The 9,138-nt window shown below is 42.3% G+C and overlaps 1 pseudogene; it reads left to right on the plus strand.

Moving 5' to 3' along the window:
* Window positions 1–3,048: 3,048 nt before the first annotated feature.
* On the plus strand, window positions 3,049–3,166 carry LOC126203067 (5S ribosomal RNA; annotated as a pseudogene).
* Window positions 3,167–9,138: the final 5,972 nt, after the last annotated feature.

The raw sequence follows: 9,138 nt of genomic DNA on the forward strand, positions 1-9,138 counted from the left end.
AGATGCCATTTTTGATACATTTTATTTCTTCTTATTGATCATAAGTCATCGATATCGCTACGTCTTTGCCTAACAGTTGGAATACAGATGCCCCTAGTCTCACTGTGACTTACTCGTCTCAGGTTCAGTGCATATTTCAGAGCTTCACAATACTGCTAATAAATTGACCACTAAGTGAAGTGGGCAACGCCAAATTGCCTATTTTTTATCAGTGACATGATTCGATGTTAGGTGCACAGGTCATCGTCTGCAGACATTGAGAGACCTACAGTTCTTGTAACGTGCTAACAGCTCGGAAAAAATACAATGTCTCACCACACAATGTTTACAGCGGAAAAAAATTGATTCTAATTATGACGAGAGTATCCTCGAATTTCCACGTTTTTGTATAAATCAGATCAGCGTGATATAAAAGAAGATAAGTCTGGAATTGGTAGTAACGGTAGACGACTAAGGAAAGGAGCTGGACGCTATTGATTTTCTGCCCTCAGTTGCAGTTGTATTGTATCCCTGACTGTCTGAGCGCAACTTAGGTAGCAGTAAAAGCTTGTAGACAGGATGTTTCAAAGGTGCAAAATGGTTCAAATGGCTCTGAGCACTGTGGTCATCAGTCCCCTAGAACTTAGAACTTCTTGAACCTAACCAACCTAAGGACATCACACATATCCATGCCCGAGGCAGGATTCGAACCTGCGACCGTAGCGGTCGCGCGGTTCCAGACTGAAGCGCCTAGAACCGCTCGGTCACAGCGGCCGGTGACTGTCGATCATTGCGGAATGTGCTAGTAAGAAATCGCATAAAATCGCGGGAAGCAATCATCTGTCCTACTATCAGTCCAGTTAGCACAATGAATGTGCGTAGAGAGTTAAAAAGTATGAGGTACAATGCTCGGCAGTTCATAAGTCACACATTTCTGCAGTCAACACTAAGCGACGCTTGTGGCGGTGTAAAGAGCGATGCCAGTGGACAATGGACTTTTCATCCTGATGTAAGCAGATGAAAGGGTTTGGGTTCCAAATGCTTGGAAACGTTTCCTGGAATCACGTTTAGTGCCGACATCAAAGTACAGGGGAGGTGGTGTTACGGTACGAGGGTGTATTTCGTGGTTATGGTGGCGTCACACGTCATTGCCTTGTCTGGTTTCGATTCTTAGGGAAGAATAGGCTGCCACCGCTACACAGAAACACAGATACCTTACTGAATGTATCCCCAGTAGAGTTCAAACTGCCATAAGGGCGAAGGGTGGACGCACCCCATATTAACCCTTTCGGGGTTGATGGGATGCATTTCCTCCACTAAAGTAATATGTAGTTTTGAGCGTTTGGCAGTCTATAGCTCATTCCTGTCTACTGCTAGCATGTAGCGAGATGCTTTCAGAACTTCTAGAAAACTACTGCGGGCCACGGGTTGGATTCACAGAGGGCTGTGAGCTATCAAATGGAGCGGCGTGGTTTGTATGTGGCACAGTGCCTTTGTGTCAAGAAAATCAGGTCGAATCATCATCAACATTCCACGAATGTCTGAAGGAACTAATTGTGTTTTCGTATACATAATAGACGTTGTTTTGAAACATTACTACGCACCTCAGTAATTCTCGTGTTTTGTACATAATTTGTATGTAATTGGAATGACATGCCCCAGAAAACTTCATAGAATTTAGAAAACATTGGTGTGTGGTATGTCAAAGCCATCTTCAAACAACTTTTTAATACATAACTGGAAATTAGCAGCGATCTCATAGATAATTAAAGTACTAATCAGTCTTGATCGCAAAACGTTATTAAAAACTAAAAATCGTCCGTCTAAGTGGAAACCGATTTCGATTTCGTCAAAAGTCGTCTTCAGATCATGTCTCTGAAACGTTGAACTTTAATATGTTTTAGAGGGAGACAGGCGTCAAAATTACACTCTTCATCTACATAATAAATATGGATAGACAGACTTAATAAAATAAAATGTTTTTACACCATGAGATGGTGAACAGCGACGACGGCAGAGCATTGGTAAGTGTCGGAGGACATCACTGGTAACTACCGAATAGCGTCACGACCCTAAGCGCTATAAAGAGGAAGCACCGCCCCTGGCCTGAGGCATGAAATCATTGCGAGCCAGCAGGGATTAACATGCGATGCTGACATATGTAAGATAAAACATCGATCTAGATCCAGATCCAGATTTTTATATAATCGTTAATATCATATTTTATCTACATCTAGATCGATGTATTATGTTTCATATGTGTCATCATCCTATGTTAAGCTCTGTTGGCTCCCAATAATGTCATACAGCAGGTAAGCAGCTGAGTTTCCCCTTAATAACGGGAAACGCTTTCACACTATTTAACAGTTACCAGTCATGTTCTTCAACACTTACCAATGTTCCGCTTCGTCCCTGGTCACCACATGATGGTATAAAAACTTTTTATTTTATTGAGTTTGTCTATCCATATTTACTATAGAGGATGAACACTAATAAAACCGACAACTGCACGGATAGATTCCTAACTGGAGATGGACGCACACGTGTCCTGAAATGCATCGTTGTCACGATGGACGACGCTGACGAATGAAAGTTCATTTGACTACTTGCTGCAGTCTCTGTGATTGATGCAGCGTACTGTGAGCGCATCGGGTACAAGCCGAGATGGTGTTTGTTTAGGCCAAGCAGATAGAAACGGTCGAGAAGCAGCACGGATATGCCAAAACAAATACCCTCACAGACACCAACCACATCATGCGACATTTCAAGCCCGTTTTGGGAGTCTGTGCTATCATGGGTCCTTTCAGAGAGTTCACTCAGGTGGCGGACTGTGCATACACCATATTTGTAGGACCCGGTCCTATAGGATGTTGAGACGACCCTAGTGCACGGTACAGGAAAATGGCCCGGTGACATGGTGTAAGTTAATGTACGATTATGTATGTCCTGTATGACAAACGCTACTATCCCTATCAAATGCGACGAGTGCAAGGATTATCAGCAGCGGATTTCCCTCTACGGGAAGGCTTCTGTCGATCGATTTTGCACCAGATCATTACAATTAAGGGGGCCAACGGCCTTGCCGCAGTGTTAACACCGGTTCCCCTCAGATCACCGAAGTTAAGCGCTGTCGGGCTGGGCTAGCACTTGCATGGGTGATCATACGGTCTGCCGAGCGCTGTTGGCAAGCGGGGTGCACTCAGCCCTTGTGAAAAAAACTGAGGAACTACTTGATCGAGAAGTAGCGGCTTCGGTCTCATAAACCGACATACGGCCGGGAGAGCGGTGTGCTCACCACATGCCAGTCCATATCCACATACAGTGATGCCTGTGGGCTGAAGATGACACAGGGGCCGGTCGGTACAGTTGGGTCTTCACGGCCTGTTCGGTCGCAGTTTAGTTTTTATCAAGGGAGTTCTGCCATCTCTTTATCGACGAGGCAACATCTCATGGAGACCACTTCGAACATCTGTTGTGACATGGATGCTATGCACTCCAGTCTTGCAGTACTATTTGTTGTCGTTGCACGCGCACCATCCATTTCTGGACACATGTTCGTAAGACCCTCTTTCCTCTATTTTGCAGTCCGGAGTCCGTCCTTGCAATTTGTCACTTTTAGTAATGTTCTCCCTGTATAGATGAAATGTGTAATTTTGACGCCTGTTTCCCCCTAAAGAATGCTGATGTTTAACGTTTCAGAGACATGGTCTGAAGATGACTTGTGATAAAACCGAAACCGGTTACCAAGTTGACGTACGATTTTTAATTTTTAATAAATCATTGCGAGCGACACTGATTTTTACGATTCAATATCTAGTTGCCTTAAAAAGTTACAAATTATTGTCAAGATGACGCAATTAAACACTTTCGCATACAGCGACCCACCTGCAGTAGGAAGGCTACCGTTAGAGTACGCAAATACGTGGCAACTTATCAAGAGCGGCCCTTGCAGAAATGCTAGAGAAAATACAGGTTGCCAGTAAAAAGTAGGGAAACTTCGGTCTGTAGATTGTTTTCTTTGGGAGCAGTTATCTTAATAGCATCAGGATCTTAGTTTTGGACCGCTTTGTTGATATAACACGTTTCCGCGACAGGTACAGCCAACCTCCGGGCCCCACGAAGCAATAGTTTAGGCACTATGAAAGCATTTAAGCATCTTATATCTCGCGACTCGCAAAACTTGATTAATATATAAATATTACGATGGTAACTCGGAGGTAAACCTCGAAATCATCCTCGCTGTAACTCAGGAAACGCTGTATGTTCTGCTTCCGTCATGTCATCAACTGACAGAATCTCTCTCTAGCTCGCTGTTAATTCCTCGCGTATTTAAACAGCTTCTGTGTGAGATTTGCTCCTGTTGATCAGGCTGTGACTAGAGGACCAATAATACGTAAAAGTTGAAACTTAAAGTCACTTCTCCACTCTCTTTAGTTTTGTCTCCGTTACTGAATAAATAAGCTTTTGTATCTGTAATTGCGGAATATATCTTCAATATACACTAATGAGCCAAAACATTATGACCACCTGCTTAATAGCTTGTTTGTCCGTCTTTGGAAAGAAACATATCACTGATTGTGGGTATCAGCGATCCGACAGTTTGTTTGTTGGTAGGCTTGTGGAGGTATGTGGCATTAGATGTCTACGCACGGGTCATGTAATTTGCGCAAATAACGGGCCGCTGAGTACCGTACGCGGTGATGTCACCCGACAACGAGCCGCCCGCTGTGGCCGAGCGGTTCTAGGTGCTTCAGACCGGAACCACGCGGCTGCTACGGTCGCGGGTTGGAATCCTGCCTCGGGCATGGATGTGTGTGATGTCCTTAGGTTAGTTAGTTTTAAGTAGTTCTAAGTTCCAGGGGACTGATGATCTCAGAAGTTAAGTCCCATAGTGCTCAGAGCCATTTGAACCATTTTTGAACCATTTGAATCACCCGACAACGATTCAGTGGGTTCCATAGGATTTACAATATGTGATTTTGGCCGCCGAGACATCAATGTGAGTTCACTATAATGATCTTCAAATCATTGTTGCCTGGTTCTAGCTTCGAAGCATGGATACATATAGTACTGAAAGATGACGTCACCATCGAGAAAGACAACAAGGATGAAGGTATCCAGGTGGTTCTCCGCTGTCAGCATATCTTCGATTAATACAACATGTCCAATACAAGCGCAGGAGAATGTTTCACACAGCTTAATATTGCTCCCACCAGCCTGCGTTCGTAGCGCGCTGCGGATTTCGAGCCGCCGTTCTCCTCAATGACGGCGTTTGTGCAGACGACCACCGACCTAGCGTAGCAAAAATGTGATTCACCCGAAGATCCGACACGTTTCCATTGATCGATGGTCGAATTCCGTTGGTCTCCTGCCCACTGCAAACATAACTGATGACGTCGCTGGGCCAACAGGCTGTAAGTAGGCTGTTTAGGTTTTTATGTTGGTAACGCCACGTAGCGCTCTGTATGAAAATCACTGGCTGTGCTGTGTGCAGTCTGTGGCTAGTTTGCATTGTTGTCTGCCATTGTAGTGTTGGGCAGCTGGATGTTAACAGCGCATAGCGTTCGGCAGTTGGAGGTGAGCCGCCAGCAGTGGTGGATGTGGGGAGAGAGATGGCGGAGTTTTGAAATTTGTAAGACTGGATGTCATGAACTGCTATATATATTATGACTATTAAGGTAAATACATTGTTTGTTCTCTATCAAAATCTTTCATTTTCTAACTATGCCTATCAGTAGTTAGTGCCTTCAGTAGTTTGAATCTTTTATTTAGCTGGCAGTAGTGGCGCTCGCTGTTTTGCAGTAGTTCGAGTAATGAAGATTTTTGTGTGGTAAGTGATTTGTGAAAGGTATAGGTTAATGTTAGTCAGGGCCATTCTTTTGTAGGGATTATTGAAAGTCAGTTTGCGTTGCGCTAAAAACATTGTGTGTCAGTTTAAGCCCAGTCACGTGTATAAGTTTTCAAAAGGGGACGTTTCATATGTCGACCCTTAGCCGAGGATACCTCACTGGAATCTTCTGATTTTTTTCTTGTAGTTTGTGTAATTAGCGTAGCCTTTTTTTATTGCTAGCGCGTAATCATAGAGAGAATTTCCTTTGTAATTGTAGTTTTTCATTGTTGTACAGTAAAACAGTTGTAACATGCATGTAGATTTGCACCAAGTATTTCGCAGCTGCGCCTGCAATTAAGTAGACATTATTTTCAGTGCTATGTTAATGTGTTCTCTTATGTTTGCTCTTCAAATTGTGTTTTTATGTGTTGTCGTGTGAAATATTGTGACAATAATGGCGTGTGAAAAACGTAATACTAGGCTCCAAAGTAAACTGTGAAATGACAGTGAAGACGAAAGCAGTGTGTTAGCGCCACCGTGTAATGAATTAACTAATGTTCAACATAGTAATTTGGTAATTGTGCATAGGGAAATGGAGCGGGCGGCAAACAATGGCGTAGGCAGTGAAACAGTTAGTGTACAGGGAAGCATTATCGATCGATCGCTCGGCAACAGCTCGCCTCAGGAATCCGAAATGACGGGACACAATTTTGCAAATACCGTAGATTCAGGTTTTGCATCCTCAACGTTTTCTCAAATAAGTCAAGACACATTTTCTGCTTGTCAAAATGTGAATGTTGCCGGTGCAAATGCACTGCCGAAAAGCGTAGAGGAACAGATTCCAGACACTAATGCATTGTTATTACAGCTAATGCAAGAAATGGAACAAAATCAGAGACAAACACAGCAAAAGCTTCAAAAGTTAGACACAATGGAACAACACCAGAGACAAACACAGCAAAAGCTTCAAAAGTTAGACACAATGGAACAACACCAGATACAAACACAGCAAAAGCTTCAAAAGTTAGACACAATGGAACAAAATCTTCAAACGTTAGACACAATGGAACAACACCAGAGACAAACACAGCAACAGTTAGACGCAATGGAACAAAATCTTCAAAAGTTAGACACCACACTTGAACAAACACGTGAAGATTTAACTACTGAGTTACATAAAATCGAATCGAAATGTCAAAAAGTCTGTATTGACGTAAAACACAAATTTGTGAGCATTTCCAACCTATTTTTTCGCGTCATGAAAATGCATTACAGAATCACAAAGCAGCCATAAAAGAACTGCAAACTATTGTTCATGAAAATCACGACACCTTGCAAGCTAAAATTGACTCAGTTGCATCTACCGATTCGGTTATGCATCTTGCAAAAACTCAGGAAAACTTAAAGGACACAGTAGATACGATTTCAACACAAATGGACACACTGAAACTTGGTTCAGAAAAACACACAGAGGAAATAATTTCACTAACGGATAAAGTAGCCGAACTTTCAGATCAGTTCACTAACTTATCTACAAACGTAGATGATGATCTGAATGACACAAGACCTGTAGCCATCACTGACACAGAAGAGTATGAACAAATTAAGAAATTCAAACAAAATCAGAATCAAATTAATACGCAACACAAAAGAGAAATCCGGGAAGTACAAGATCAGTTGGCACAAGTAATACAAAAATTACATATTTCAGAGGACACTCGCGCTCCAACACGGGAAGAGGGACTTAGAAATACGGAAAAGCCACAAAATAATAACACAGGGCATTTCGGAAATTATGAAAGAGATTGGCAAGGTGCACCGAATTTTGAGATGGAACCGCCGACACGACGTAACAATGACCGATATGCTACTCGCCGAAACGATGATTTTGACTATAAGCTGTTTATTACTACACGTAAATTCAAAACATTTAAGAATTCTGGCAACGACATTCATCCACAAGCATGGCTCCATCAATTCTCTCATTGTTTTCCTCCCAACTGGTCGTTAGAGCACAGATTAGAATTTTGTGTGGCTACTTAGAGAATGAACCAGCTGAAAGAATGCGATCGGTCATTCACGATTGTCACAGTGAAGGAGAATTTTACCATGCGTTCCTCTCAGCATATTGGTCTCATGCTACACAAGACCGAGTAAAACATAGCATCATGATGATGAAACACTTTGAACAATCTGAATTTTCCAGTCTTGTCCACTATTTTGAAGACTGTTGCACAAGAATCAGTACCTGTCAAACCCATACAGCCCCTCAGAACTCATCCGCATTTGCTTAATCAAATTACCTGAACATTTGCGACATATTATTTTAGCAGGACGTTGCAAAGACGACATTGAAGTTTTTCAGGGACTGTTACAAGAACTGGAAATTGACACTGACAATCGCGGAACGCGAAAACAGGAGCACAACAATTACAGGTAACATCCGTCGCAATTCCGCGTTGAAAGAAATAATAACTTGACACGACAAGGCTATTCTTACAACGTAAATCGTGACCAAAACAGACACCACCCATATGACAACCACTGGTAGAGTAATAGTTACAGAGAAAGATCGCATTTTCGTAGTAATGAATGTGACAGAGACAACCATAGAAACAGACAATATGGGAACCAAAATAATTATTATCAAGGGGGACAGAATAACTTCAGACGCAACAGTTCAGCGTGCAGTTACGATTCCGGGAGAAATTCTCCACCACATGACCGACAAACAAGAAACTATGTAAACTACTGACAAAACGACAGACCTGAATTCCATCAGAACTGGTGGGATTCAAACAGAGCAGGGCACTCTCGACAAGGTGAATTTGTAGAAGTTAGGTCTCCTAATACCAATAACGACGCACGCCATCAAAGAGAGAGACAATGACTCGCACCGCAGGCAGCCACGTGCGCCGACTGGCTCAGGGAAAAATTACATAGACACTAACCTTGATAAAAATTCCAGTATTCTTTACCGACGTATACCGTATGATAATTGCGTTCAAGTTGAAACTCTGCATACTAGGAAGAGTAAAGGTTTACACCACATTTCACAGGTAAAACCGTTTACTGAGAGACAATCTGCTTTTAACTTAGTCTTGGCTGTAAAATTTTTCACTTCACACTACTAGTACAATTTGTCACACTGAGAAACTGTTATCATGCAACAATGTTTTGAAGTTAACTATCCAGCCTAGAACCTAGGAAACATTTTTAAACAGAAATTACGAATGCATTGTTATAGTGAACAGATGACACAGTGTTGTTATTTGTACATTCTTGCTTGTTAGTTGCACGATTACGTAATGACTATCAGGCTTACATTC

The sequence above is a fragment of the Schistocerca nitens genome, chromosome 1, assembly GCF_023898315.1.
Source record: "Schistocerca nitens isolate TAMUIC-IGC-003100 chromosome 1, iqSchNite1.1, whole genome shotgun sequence".
Lineage (NCBI taxonomy): Eukaryota > Metazoa > Arthropoda > Insecta > Orthoptera > Acrididae > Schistocerca > Schistocerca nitens.